Source organism: Augochlora pura, chromosome 1 (assembly GCF_028453695.1).
Source record: "Augochlora pura isolate Apur16 chromosome 1, APUR_v2.2.1, whole genome shotgun sequence".
Classification (NCBI taxonomy): Eukaryota; Metazoa; Arthropoda; class Insecta; order Hymenoptera; family Halictidae; genus Augochlora; species Augochlora pura.
The window spans coordinates 20533074-20548181 of NC_135772.1; the positions used below are offsets into that span (position 1 = coordinate 20533074).

A 15108-nucleotide genomic window follows, 5' to 3' on the forward strand; every position below is an offset into this window, starting at 1 on the left:
ACAACTTCTGGAGTTCAAACCGATGGAAAGATTCGGAAAATCAATAGCAATTATTTTCACGTTGTTAAAATGATTCAAGAGAGACAGATCCTTCCTCGCGATTTATGCAGCAATTTTTTATTTCGTACCTGCGTCGAAATATGTATATTTTATTTGAAGTTATTTTTGTACATTTCATTTGAAAAACGATTTTAAGTAACACGTTACTGCGCGAATTTTTATACGAAATAAAAATGATCCGTGTTAATTGTACATAATAAAAATATATGCTGCAGATCTTATTTTATGAAGTACAGAAAATATTTATAAAATAATTGTACGAGGTAATTTTGTCGAAATTTCTCTTAGACGAGATCTAGCAAAATTAATTATCCAGATCTTTTCGAGAAGAAATTCAAGTAGCCTGGTTGATCCATTAGGAGAGTAATTCACTTCAGACTGCGCGAATATTAATGTCAGTCAATGCATGTAAATTCGGACCGCATACGCGTCTGCTGAAATTAACTCGACGAAATAATTTAACTTTCATCGTGGCTTCCGGTAATTCCGGAGAACAGAACTCCCTCCTGGTCACCATTCTCTCTCCTCTCTCTCTCTCCCTCTCTCTCGGGATCATTCGCTCTCTTTCCGTCTCCTTCCGCCTCTGTATTTCGGATATTTAAAATTCAGGACTTACCTAGACGGAATCGTTGCCTTCTGAATTTTTATCTTGCGACAGTGACGGTGATTCATTCTGGCGTGAAGCTGCTCGAAATGTCGGGGCTCCCTTTTCACGCTGCTCTCCGACGTCTCGCGGTACACAGGAGTCCTTCGAGTATCTGGAAATCGAGTGTTTGAGTGTTAGCATTGCTCGATTTAGTTCCAAGTGTCAGTTTAGCTTTAAAACATTCTTTTATGTCGACTTTTATTTATGTAAAACGAGCAGATTGACTCTTTGCACTCGAGGCTATTTTAATTTTAAAATAGAGACATTCGGAGTCCATCCACCGATAGGGGGAGCAACCTATGCCTTGCACCACCACGATCATACCGAGTGGCTTTATCTCGACTTTCTCCCCTCTGGCTGTCTCTCCGCGTCGTTCCCAATTTTACGACCATTTAATTAACGCAGAGTGCATCGTAACTGCTCTCTGTACCGGCAACGCGGAATTCGCAGACGCGCAAATGTTTCTGGCAGGTGCTGTAACAATGTTCCTGTAATTTACGAGACCGCCATCTTAGACTGCGACTCTCTAATAACCCTTTACTAATAGAAAACTAAATAACAGTTAACCAAAATGAAATTAAACAATTTTTTAAACTATCGTGTACCGCGTGCTATACTCGAACATTTCAAGATAAAAAATTCAGCTCTACAGCAGCAAAAGTTCGATATAAAAAAAGTGGTTCAGTTTAAAAAATTTCCCGAGCACATTCGCGAGCCACCGCAGCTTCGTTACACCTGCAAACGAAGCGGAAGCGAGCAACCTGCTCGAAAGGGGGGGGAATCGATCGATGGTTCTTTAAAATTCCGGCCGCGAACCGGCCGTTCGTTTTCGTTTCCTGCAATGTGATCACGGGAACTGTATACTAAAGACACCGTCGCAACACCGACCACTGCCGTTGCCTTTAAATCGCCGAGTTCTCGGGCAACTTTTACACAACGGCTCAATTGTTACCCTACAGGACCATTTCCATTCGCGGAGCCAGCGCCCAGCTTCGCAAATCCCCGCAACTTTCTGTTTACCCGGTAACTTCAACGAAGTTGAGAATCCCGTAGTTCAGGGTTTTCCCTTTGCTGTCGCGGCGGTCTTATTTTATTAGAGATCGCGTAGTTGGATCGGATTTTTGCTAACCTTCTATCCAATAAAAGCACCGGATGTCCTAAAGACGTCTATTTTATGGTCTTTTTAGCTCCGAGCGTTTTACGCTCTAAAGTAAAGTCTTTAAGAGATTTTTAAGACATGTTCAAGATACGTTGGAGATTTATTATTAATTATCCGTGTCCAGTGTATGCCTTACGATTTGTCATTAACTCTTTTCATTTTTAAACGACGACGTCAATGTCCTCTGCCAACAGTCGAGTTTTTCTCCACTCTTTACTATCGACTTCCTCACTTTCTCTCTCATCTTCGTCCCTTCGCTCAACTTCACGCCCCAGAACCGTTTACTTTCTCCTCGCACTTTTTATCACGTCGAAGTTCCGCCCTTCAAAAACTCAGTCATTTTCTTTGCCCACTTCCAGACCAACATTTGCATAATGCATTAACAACGATAACTTCCAATCGCGAAGATTCTCGGAACGCGAACAGTTTTCTTTTCTCATTTACGATGTTCGCATAATAAATCTGAATTCTTGTTACTTCTCGATAGACGTTTACAATGTCTCGAAGTCGAAAGATGGCGCCTAATATCCGGCAATCGTACCAACGTCGAGATTTCCGGCACGGCAACAGCGGTCCACGTCCTTGAACGTCCCCGATCATCTTCGTTTCAACGCTTTCCCCCCAAGTCCAGAAGATTATTTGCACAAGGGGACGCAACATTGATCGAGCCCTCCCCCCCCCCCCCCCCCCCCTCTCCTCGGCCGAGCAAATATCGGGGAACACCAGACTCCATTAATGGTCGCAATTAATCCGCCGCGCTGAACGGATTGAAACTACCTCCTCCCCCCAGTTTCCTCGGAAGTGTGATCGCGATACTTGCCAGACGGAGACCTCGTAAAATCTTCATCCTTCACCCTTAGAAATGCAGAATCGCGAAATTACTCTATGCGTCTTTAGCATTTGTCTGTTAACATTTGTCAACGTTCGTCTCGTCGGTAAATTCGATATAAAAAGGACAATAATTTGAGCAAACTGGAAATTTGAAATTGAATGGTAACGTTGTCAAATTCCTGGTTAAAATAGACCCAGCTCACGCTATCGGAGGATTAACCCGGCAGGATGAAAGACTTTTATCACGCGCGATAACGCGGACTCCTTTCATCGTTCTCTCCTTTCAGGATTTTTCAAGGCCCGGGATCACGCATAAAGAAGCATAAAACGGAGATTTCCGTGCTGCCTGGATTATTAATTATAACTTTCTAGCTCCCGACGAGGCGTTTCAAAGATCCGGCCGATTAAAGGAAGAAAATAAACTTTCTGCGTTACGTCCGTAATTTATGGGCCCGCGGATTTTTATGCGTTAATGGCCGGCGAGTTGAAAAAGTCTGCTGAAACGAGGACATTAACAATAATTAGCGATATCCTCATTTTATGTGTTACTTAAGAAGTGTTCAATGCTAACGTTTGTAAAAATGCATAGCTAAGTTATATAGATATAAATATAATAAATATAATAAATTATAGATATTTCATAGAAAACTTCGGGACAAAAATTGGCCAACTTTGAGTGACGATAACTTCGCTAAAAATCATCATAGGGCATCGACTTTTTATTTAAATTAAAGCTTGAAACTTCCACTTTAAAATGCTATATATAGATTTTAAGTTTGATGCATCCTAACGTCTGTAAAATTTTTTAAATACGAGGCCATATTTGTCATATTGAAAATTGCCAAGTTTGTCATACTAAAATTTGCCAAGTTTCAAAAAATGCTTGGGACGTTGTAAAATTTTTTTCGGAGATGCGGTTTCGAATAAAATGAAGTATGATCCTTCCCCTTTAATCTGAAAAAAACGGAACGTGGCTGCGATTTTTTCTCGCAAAGTTACAGCACTTTAAAGTAACCCTCGAAATTTTGTGATCCGCCACCGGCATCGGCGTTATCGGATATGCGCCACAGGGAGGCTGCCGGTCGAATCTTGCACTTCTCGTGCCTTCGTGTGCGAGTGCACGTACCTGTATATGTGTGTATGTAAATTTCGGTAGCGTGTTTCCTCTGCGTTGCTCTATTACTGCTTGTAGCCGGTCCCTCATGTTAATGCAAGCTCTGATTTTATGCCGAAACAGCAAGGGTCGCTTCAAAGTGCTGTAACTTTGGGAGAAAAAATCGCAGCCAGGTTTCGTTTTTTTTAAATTAAACAGAAAGGACCAAACTATATTTCATTCTAAACGACATGTTCGAAAAAAATTTTACAACGCCCGTACACTTCGTCAAACTCACAATATGATCGCAATTTTCAACGTGACAAACATGGCCTCACATTAAAAAAATTACAGCGACCAGGGTGCAGCGAACTTAAAATTAATAAATACTACCTTAAAATAGAATCTTCGAGTTTTAATTTAATTAAAAAGTCGTCGCCCTACGATGACTTTTCGCGGAGTTATCGTCGTTGAAAGTTTTTCTATTTCTACCCAAATAGAATGTTGAACAAAAATAAAAATAAGCAAAATATATCACCAAAACGAGTGTAAACCATCGTCGTCGAAAGGCATCCATAACGGAGCCCACAAACTGGCATAGATATCGACGGTTCCAGGAATTCGAGCGATTTTTTTTCATCCGGGCGGAATTTGAAATTTCGCCACGAGGACGGTGAATTAATTGAAAGCGTCGGCCAAGTTAATATCCACGCATTAATATGACACGGTTTGATCGAGAACCTGCCCGGGGCTTGACAGATCGGGCGTAACGAAGCTCAATCACGTTCTCGAACTCGTAACGGATCAGCATGATAGAAGTAATAGTATTACCGCCGTGGCTCCTGCTGCGAGCCGCCGTTATCCGATTCGTGAAATCAAGGAATCGATTAAGTTCATCTATGCGGAAACTTAATTACCGCATTCTACACGCTAACCCGCACACATCTTGCGAACGATTTCGTAAACATCGACGCAGATTCTACAAGGTGTCTCAAAAGTCATTCGCAGTCGGAAAATGAGGAGTAGCTGAGGTCATTTCAAACAACTTTTTCCTTAGCGAAAATATTCTACGAGGCTTTGTTTACGAGTTATTAATAAAAAAAGAACAGTGGATAATTAGAGATCAAGATTAGCTGGCAACTGCGCTATTTTTTTTATTAATAATTCATTAACGATGCTTCGTAGAAAATTTCTATAAAGGAAAAAGTTGCTGGAAGTAACCTTAAATATCTCTTATTCCAGGATTGTTAATCACTTTTAGGACTCTGTAATATAAGATGAGATAAGCGAAAGTCACTATAGAGGCGCATCGCACTAAAGGGATTCATATCTGCGCGCGCAATTATAGCCTGAAATGTTCACGGTGCGAGAGGTTAGCTAATCCAGCAAGGAATAATCGTCGCTACTTTTAAGGGAAAGTTTTCGACCAACGGCTAACAATACCACACCCTTGGCAACTACCCACCTTAACAGCCGAAGTAACTTTAACAATATTGGCGAACCGCTGTTTACTTTATTACCGAACCAATGAATTTATAATCCGCGCGGTACACGCGCAGCCGAAATCTAGTCCGCGCGGAACGATATTAAACGCAATCGTCCGTCAATACGCCGGATCGATAGTACTTCATTAGATCCCCGCTTCTACGAATCCGTCCGGCGTTTACTCTTCCATAAATTGCGTGTGCATATGAATTACATCGTAGACGCATGAAATTCGCTGATACTGACGAAAACGCGGCAATTGCGATCTAATTTCACGCGGCGCGGCGACCACGAAAACGGGACCGTGATTTGTATGGATTCTATTAGAAAGCGATCAATTTCCGGCTGTAAATTAATAATTTTCGTAAAGGAAAGAGTTGCTTGAAATTACCTTGGGTATCCGCCATTTCCGGGTTGCTAGAGACGGTTTTTGGAGAGCTTGTATTGTGGCTCGCTCTATTGACTCTTTCGTTCACCGTTTCAACTAAATGATCTTCATACGTCTTGCTTCGCACTCTTTTATTCTCACAATGTTTTATAAAGATATAACACGGAAAAAGACCTACTTTTGCACGTTTTTCTTGCTCCTCAAGCAACCCACGACTTTACTTCGCATCCAATCGGTACTGAATGCTCAGCCAATCAGAGCGAAGGAGATTTTTTGATTTCGATTCTCGAATCGACCTGCGACCTGAAGTTGGCGCAGGAGTGGACCGGACGCTGTTACAGCTTCGTCTTTGTTAAACCATTATCTGGTATTAATTGTTGATTATCGTTTTAAATATATCACACTCGATTGTTTCATTTATTATTAACGTAAATGTTTAAAGTGAAAGTATATATTTATCGTATCGTCTTTAGGAAAAGTTATAAGTGGAACAGCGCGAACAAAATTCAGCCTCGCTTAACAGGTTAGTAATTTCTCGCTGATTTATTATTTGGAATTACTGTTTTCGCTAATGTCCGCCTGGTCCGTTGTTGCAGGCAGAAATATACGATGACACCGGAAACAAAATTACCTGCAGCTGTTATGCCACTGTTCAGAAACAAGTTTAATATCATTTACGATGCTGGAACTTGTCCCGGATGTGGCAACGAATTTAACAACCTATTTTCGCGGGGTTACCTGCTGAAAAGGACAGATTACGAATACATACTGCGCGGCGTCCGACATTCCTGTGTGAGTCTGTGCGTGCTTTTGAGTGTGTGTGTGACTGTGCGTCGCAATTTCGAGATACTAATTGAATATTGAGGCTGCGAATCCTGCACAGATAAATCTTGGACGACACTGGTAAGTGCCTTAGAAAATATGGTGGTGGTAATTTTGAAACAATATCGGTGCGATACATGGAATTAATTGCACAATTAAAAGATAATTAATGAAATACCTGAAAATTAATTTCGTGAGTATGCTAGAATAAATTATACAAATAAATAGAAATGAATTGATTGCTGAAATATCGAAAAACCTCGCAGTTTAAGCTCACTGCTGCAGGGTCGAATAAAATTGGAAATAAATAAATGCAGCTAAGATACATTCGTGTTTCGCAGAGCCTGTGTATTCTATTTTAAAAGGAAGACATTCTATTTTAAAAGGAAGACATTTTATTAAAATCCGATCGAACGAGATAATACGAATTCAAAGTTATTCGACTAAATAGCATGTTCAGAGTTTGCACAGTCAGCTTTGCGTTCCCGTTATAAGATCACAGAGGTTTGTAAGCTTGTCATGTACAAAAATGAAGAAAACTGAGATAGAGACTCTCTTTTTACCCCTTGAAAGAGATACGGTACTGCAAATAGAATTCAGTTAACAGAAAATGAACCAGAGATCGTTTTATTAGCGACAAACAACGCGAACAGTTGCAATTCAAACTTATCTCCTTTTAGCTCCGATTTTCGTTGTCAGAAAAAATTTACAGATTGCAACAATGCATGTAAAAGCAAAATTACAGCATCGCTAATTTTTGACCGAGAGATCGGCAATATTTGAGCATCTGTAGCTTCGTTAAAAATTGTTATAAAATTAAAACACTTTTTTTTTAAATTGAAGCTTGAACTCGGTGCTTTCTAAATATTTTTTCAATTATAGGTTTTCAACGTATATTTATTTAAATAAATGGCGCAGACTATAGCAGTGTCCGAATACTTTTGGGAGTCGCTATAGCTGACCCGGCCTGTATACTAATTCAGCGAGCACAACGGCGCTAAACACTCCACTAAAAAACAATGGCGGCTCATTCCCGCGGAAGTTCGCAGCGGTAGGGCGCCGTAGAAGGCGGTCCACTCCCGCCCGTTTTATTTATTCATCGCAATTTCAGTTCGAGCCGTAGCGTTTCGTTCGTAGCCGTTAACCCGGCGATTTATAGACTCAATAGCCGCGACCTTCTCGCGTTCAGCCGCGCATAATTCGTAATTACGGCACGCAGCAGGCCGAACGGGGGTCTGCGTTAGAGGTCCTCGGCTCGTGGTTTCTCACGCGAACCGAATTAACCCGTGTTCTTTCGTTCGCCGGCTCTCTTTTCGTTTCCGAGCCACCGTCGCGTCGCTTCCACGCCGTTTCCGACGGGGGGAGCGAAGAATGGTCCCGGGACCAACGACCGAGGGAAAAAGAAAGGGGACACAGGCCCTGCAATCCTCCTCTTTCCACCTCCCTGCGTTCGAACAAAGATTAATCGCGGCTGTCGCGTTTCCCTTTTTCTCTTAATCGCTGATGAAGCTCTTGTCGCGCGGTAACGAACGACATTGTGCTTGTTTAACGACAAATATACCAAATGTGACAAAAATTGTTTCACAAGAATTGCGAGTTGGGAATTTATTCAAATTTTACGAAGTTTTTGTAATAGCGTGCGCCTGAGCGAGGAAATGATTTCTACTATTTTTAACCCTAAAACGACCCCGAGAAGTTGACGGCGACCTCATGACATTTTTAAATCGACTGCAAGTTCTCTTAACTGATACCGTACTTCATATTCTCGATTTTGAAAATAATAAGTAATATTTTGATTATTAAGATTTCCAGTCGTCCGCAACCCCATGATAGAAGAATAGAAGTCGTTCTAGGGTTAATGGAAGCAGCTTTGTAATTTCAATAATTACATGAAAATCGGGAAACCGATGATTTCACGAGCTGTGGTAGGTTTATTGTTTAATGTCTACGCAGGATTAAAAACGTTGGCATGCTGTGAGCTTCCGCGGGCAGTGCTGCACGCGAACTTTGGTAACATGAAGATATTGCTGTAACGTTGCAAGCACGGCTTCAATTTAACTTTAACGCAACCGTAAATTTTTATAAACAGAAGTTACGTGGTAGTAGACATTTAATGTCAAAGCTATTTCTTTCTTGTTTGAAAGTAACTGTGACGTTAACCCTTTAATTCCGTTATAAAAGCTCAGTTTCAATTTGTGCAAATATTTTGGAGTTATAATTTCTCTTTGAAAATTTGTCGTCCGAATTTGAAGAGAAAATTCATCTCGAGCCGAAGAATTGTGAAGTCGCGATTTTCTATTTTCCGGGCTGCCTGGACCGGGACACTGTAAATTGCACAAAAGAGCATAAAATTCAATGAACGTACAGGTCTTATCTCCGCGGCCGGTAAATGCACGAGATTCTGCGATGTAATATGTAACAAACGCGAGAAGCTCCATTTCGTTGGCGCATTTCGAGAAAGTCGAAATAAGTGGGATTTATTATCGGCGAATGAAAAGACGACCGAAAAGTCCGTGAGATTTTTATCAAGCACAGTATCCTACCGATTCCGATCAATTATAATCAGTATACGCGCAGATATTTACATTGCAGTTTTACGCAAAACTTTGTAACGATGAATACCCTGTTTAGAACCGCTCCGTTTGCCTCATGAATACCATACTCGACAGTCTGACCTGCATAAATTATCAAAAATTGTGCAACCATGTGTGGTCCACTTAGTTCGAACAACAGTTCTCCGCCGTGGCTTCATGAATACCGTAACCATCATTTTGTCCTTTCTACCATATATCGTACACTATTCTGCAACCATACGCGGCTAGTTCTAGTCGCTAAACGCGGCTATTTAGCTACGAAACAGTTTCACAGCGTTGTTTCATAAATACGATGATAGCCTGCGATTAGAACAGTTCTTTAATATTTTCCCATGAATATAAGATATTATTTTCTTTGTCCTGTTCCGAATAAATAATAGAAAAATTCTACAATGACGAGCTCTGCGTGCACCGTGAATACATTATCGGCTACTTTGACCGGAATCAATTTTCCATATTTCCACCACGGTGCATAGATTACTTAAAACAATTCTACCGTGGATTTCCATAAATTCGGTTTAGTTTATTCCGCATTAATTATCAGAAATTCTGGAACGATGCACCTAGAACGGTTTTGTCGCGTTTCCCCCATGTATTGATTATTTTGTCCTGACCCGTTTACGTTTTCGAAAATTCTGCTGTTACAGTCTACAGAACTGTTTTAAGAGGTTACGTATTGATACAGGTAACTCTTCAGATAAAATAAATTAAAGGTATGGTTATGTGTAGCCTTTAAAATGAAACAAGGCAAATAACTCCGGCCGGTTCCGCAGCTTCCTCGGTACATTGATTACTTACGCCGCCATAAACCATCGAAACTTCTGTAACGATGTGCACGCAGTCCGCTTAGAATATTGGTTTAACTTTCGCGAAAGCTCGAGAGCCGTTTTATCGGGAACGTCGCGGTGTAAAATTGCTCCCGCAAGTTCGTTCGAGCTTTCGTTACGTTCTTGCGGGAAGTTCGACTAAAATAAACGAACCACGGATAATCCGGCTTCGATCAAACACGCCGGAATATGAAATTAAATAATCCATACGGTTTCATGCTCCGATCCGCGGCCGCGCAACTGAATCATCGCCTGCTCCCCGTTCCGTAGCTCGACGTCGTCTTCCTAGCCCCGCGAAGAAACAGAATAACGAATTACTTTAATTAATGCAGCGCGAGCCGGCGAATTAGGGAGAACATCTCCCGACGGCCGTTACGTTTGTAATAATGTGCTCGCGTTTCTTCGAGGGGTCCGCGGCGTTCCATTATAAGTATGATTATCGCGAGCTTACCTTGAAGCGTCTTCCCTGCCGTAAAGATACTTCTGGCGGAGTTGAATCTGTTTTATCACCTGGCACTCTTGCAGTTTCTGTTTAATTAGAACTAGTACTTTCCGGTGGAAACAGACACCGAAGGTTGCCGTCTTTTTATTACGTTTCTATTGATAATTCTCTCTGAAAGGTTTAGATGTAAAAATACACGGCTCTGGTGAAGTGAAAATTAATTATTTCTTTTGGTAATTTTAACAAGTCGACAATTTCTCTGGTAATTTTGGTAATTTCTGGTAATTTTAACAAGTCGATATCGATTCGAAAAGATCGGAATAACACGCGAGGCGCGTTAATTACGACGATTTCAATTGCAAACGGACTCGCCTCGTCGAAATATCGAGCTAATCTGGAAATTGGAAATATCGATTGTTCGATTGAAATACCGAAAAGCAGGCGCGCAGGCAAACGTTTTTAATCCGGCGATTGAATCTTTAATCAAGCCGCGGAGGTATCCCGCGGGAAGAAGAGCGCCGGGCCGATCGGAATACGATTTTCCGATCAATTATTGGCGATTAGAGAGGACTCTCGGCCGTAAAACCCGGCGGCACGGCGGGCTCGAGATCGGTAAGTACCGCGCGCCCGACAGATTTTAATTGTCGTAATTGCGTTAAACGAATCCCCGTCAATTTTCGCGTTACGTGACTCCTCGCGTACTCGGATCGCCGAGAGAATTATAATTAGCAACGAACTCTCCCGGGCACGTCTGGTTTCGTTTACGCCGCCGGCTGAATGCACTCCAGATGAGCTTGTCGCACTCCGGTTCTGCCGATTCGTCAACACCGTGCAACGTGTTTCTGTAAACAGAGCCTCGTTTTTGCGAAATCTCGGCTCGCGCCGGTCTCGAACGGATCCATAACTTCGCGAGGCGCGCTGCTGCCATAACGTAACCCCTTGCGCTACCATTGTTTTTTTTTACAGCTAAGTTGACTAACACTATACCGACCGGGGAATCGGTTGCCAACTATTTGTTATCCGTTATTGAGATAAGCGTGTTAAATTCTACCACTGTACGCTCGAATATTATCATTTCTGTCATAATTCTATAAAATCGGCAAATTCCATTTATACCAACGCTTTCGCGTAATTTATAAATTCGCACGCGGTAACGTATTAATAAGTAAATGTAGTAATTAGTAAATAATATTATAATTAAGGGCTCTTGAATTTTCGAATACATGCGTCCCGCGACCATTCGAATTTCAACCCCATTCGCCGGGATTCGAAACTGTCGAGTTGCCTTTCGAATTATTTCTGCAACTGCGACGTTCTTTTTTTCATTCATTTTCTACGAAGTTTCAATCAACAATAAGTTGATAAAAAAAAATGAGAGCTCGACAACTGGAGCGTTTCGAAATTCAATTTGCGAGAAGGGGGACGCAACGAGCGATGCCCGATAAATCCGCGAGTTTGAAAATTGTTTATGCAACCGCGCCGGACAAACAAATGTTGTTCCGTTCGGCAGGTGGCAAGATTAAATCCAGACCGAACGCGAGAGAGACCGTTCGTTGTGTGTAAGTTCGGTTATCGTATAATGTAAATAAATATTGTCGTTATCCAATTACAGTTCGTACGCGCGATAAAAAAAAAGAACCGTGGCGAACAACGACGGGAAATCCGTCGGTTTTCAGGGCGTTGCAAAAAAAAAAAAAGTGGAAATATTAATTCTTCGCGGATCGGAACAAGGGTGGAAACGTAATATACGATAAGCGCGGGGGATTTACTTTTCCGAGCAGAGACTCAGGGATATGGGAAAGCTATGAGAAATATTACACAATTAAAGAACGATCCGAGCGGACACAGAAGTCAGGGATAGAAACGAAGAAGATATAATAGAAAAATGATTTCCTCGCTTTGAAATAAATTTTTGTTGCGCTATGGACGATGGATCTTTACGTAAATTAGATGAATTATTAAAAAACTCGGCGTGATAAATTTTCAAAAATGAAAATTTTTGCGCGTCCAGAGGCTGGCAGACTCGCGACGGTTCGCGGTTTATCCGCCGAGGGAATCCGCGTTTCACGCAGAGAGATGAGAGTCACGACATGAGCTAATTCCATAATGGAGGATTACTCGCCGGAGGATCCCATCTAAATGAATCGAATTCTTCGCCGGGCTTTTTCCACGGCGAATTGGTATTCGACGTGCACCGTGCCACTTCCGATTATCCGAGGATTCGACGCGACGAAAAGATCCTTTCTACCTTTGCTCTTACCGGAGAGGGCCGAGCTGAAAGACTCGCGGCGGACCTCTTTTCTTGAAATGTCGCCCTCTGCCCCCCTCTCGGCAGGGAAGAGCTTCCTCTCAACAATGCGTCGCGCGATCTAATGAAGAAAGTAATCTGCTCGGGCTTGGGATTGTATTCGATCATAATTGGCCAGCAGCGGCGATGGCTGGGCTCTGCACCGATTTTTCAGACGTTCAGCCATTTTCTTGGAAGAACATCCTTCTTTTCTTGTCTAGAATATCCTTCAACCCTTTGCAGTCGGAGCCATTTTCAAAATCATTATAAAATTGAATTCTATGATTTATGTAACAGGTAATAGCTCTTAACAATTTTTTAAATATTAGTAAATTTGATAAAGATTATTTCAAAACCTGGCATGATAATTTTTAGAGGCGATTATTATTACATTTAGTAAAATTGCTGCAAAATTCCTCATATCTGTCGAAGATTATAAAACGGTCCAAAAATCTCGAAATAGTAATAAAACTGCATCTGTCACGAATTTTTCTTCAAACCAGAGAAATCTCGGCTTCTCTTTGCCCAATTTCCCCCAAAGGCGAACCTCCGCGCGATCGTGTAACTACAGAAGTTCTTACCCCCTTTGCGAGAACGCTGCGAGAAGGGGTTGAACTTTATTGAAATTGTTCGTGCACAGAATTCCGTCAGTTTTACCTTTCCGATGGCGAATTACGAGCGAGCGCAATTAGAAGCGTAGTCGAAGCGAGATTCCGCTCATTTCGTCGATTAATTTCAAACGATTCCAAAATAGAACAACGCGTTATTTAAAATAATGTTCCAAATGCTTTTCAAACGTTTCCACAGGAATATATTATTTTATCGATATTCCGCCTCGGTCGCGGAATTTCTGCGAGTATTCGTTCGACGAGAAGAGACGTCCTTTTCCCAAACATCGACCACCTTTAAATCTATTATCGTTTGCTCGCAGTCCCTTCGCCGCGGTGTCCGCGATGATACGATCCCCCCCGCGCGCGGCACGACCGCGAAAAATCCTGTCCGGAACACGTGCGTCGATGAAATATGGAACACTCTCCGCGAGCAAGACTCTTTTCAAGAGCGCCAAGAATCCCGAAATATTTCCTTGTCTCCGCTTCTCTCGATGCCGAGGAGAAAGAGAGGCCAAGAATAAAACGTGACCACACCAACCCCTCGCGCAAAAATTCGGCGTAGCTTTAGTTCCTATTCACGTCCACCTCCGCTCTCCCAACTCCGCAGGAAATATTGCTTTCGTTTTGAAAGAGATCGGTAGGCTATCGATCCTTATCCACTGTCGCGAAAATTGCGGGGGAAGCTTCGCGATGAGTTTAGACGGTTTTCTATGCACTTTGCAGTTTTATTCTCTTTCAGTCGAACGTGTTCCAAATGTCGTAATGTTTAAAAAAAAGCACTTTAATTATTGGTGCATTTACCGTTATTATCAGTATATTTATCGCTATAATTATCAGTATATTTATCGCTATAATTATCAGTATATTTATCACTGTAATTACCATCGATCTTGCAAACGACTTAGACTAGAAATAATTTTAATAAAGACTATGCAGTTTCATCCATTCTGCAGAGAATTATTACAAAGACCAGTAAAATACTTCTTTCAGCAAATAAGACTAATTCTCATTTTTGGCAGACTGTCCGCAGATGTCGCAATAAAAGTTTGAGGAAGAGGGATTTTTATCGCCATCCCAGGACCGCCAAGAATTCCCAAATAACTTCGCTCTGCACCGGAAGGGCGAAGGGCGAGGTCGAGAAGAGAACGCGAATTCATCTCGAATTTCGATTGGCAAGTTTCCGCGATTCCTTAGCAAACATCGTTAAATAAAATTTGTTCCAGTTAACAAGATGATATTACTCTAGTTAACAACGTGATATTACTCTAGTTAACAACATGATATTACTCTAGTTAACAGCATAATATTGCCCCAGTTTCCTATAAAATAATTCACGAACTAGACAAACAATTTCGATACATATTCACAAGCTGATTATTCACGGGAATATTCAAGCTGCATCGAGGGTTGGCACTTTGCTAATAAAAAGTTGAACATTCCGGCAGGAACTGCTCGCAAATATGCATTCTGCACGGCGTGCTGCAGAGCCGGTAGAATTTACAATGTTGATGGCCACCGGCGACTTGCTAAAAACCTGTGCAAAATACTCCGAGTTTCGAACAGTTTTTGCAATCGTTGGGAATTGCTTTCGCTATTCGCCGCACACGTGGACACAAAGAAAACAAAGATCTTCGCGAGATTTGTTTTCGATAGAGTTCTGCGATGCTATCGGTACGGGGACGCGGCGGATACTGTTTTTGCCTTCGCGATGTTTGTTCACAGTACAGCAAAATTCGAATCGCTTGTTGCGCCGACAAAAATCCAGTTAGAATCGAGCTCGCAGTAACAATGGACGCGTTGGAGTACAAGCGGGGAATAAAAGCTTAGCACTCGCCCCTTTTTTTCTCGCGACATTTTCGTACG

The 15108-nt window shown here is 41.8% G+C and overlaps 2 protein-coding genes across 2 annotated transcripts in view; one reads left to right on the plus strand and one right to left on the minus strand.

Moving 5' to 3' along the window:
- Positions 1-15108, minus strand: part of LOC144467992 (uncharacterized) — a 100188-nt gene that overhangs the window by 66707 nt on the left and 18373 nt on the right. Inside the window, exon 2 of the mRNA XM_078177055.1 lies at positions 677-818. The gene's annotated coding sequence lies outside the window, so the exon portion shown is untranslated. The remainder of the gene's footprint in view (positions 1-676; positions 819-15108) is intronic.
- Task7 (TWIK-related acid-sensitive K[+] channel 7) overlaps positions 6531-15108 on the plus strand; it is a 55868-nt gene continuing 47290 nt past the window's right edge. The window contains exon 1 of the mRNA XM_078177041.1: positions 6531-6565. The gene's annotated coding sequence lies outside the window, so the exon portion shown is untranslated. The remainder of the gene's footprint in view (positions 6566-15108) is intronic.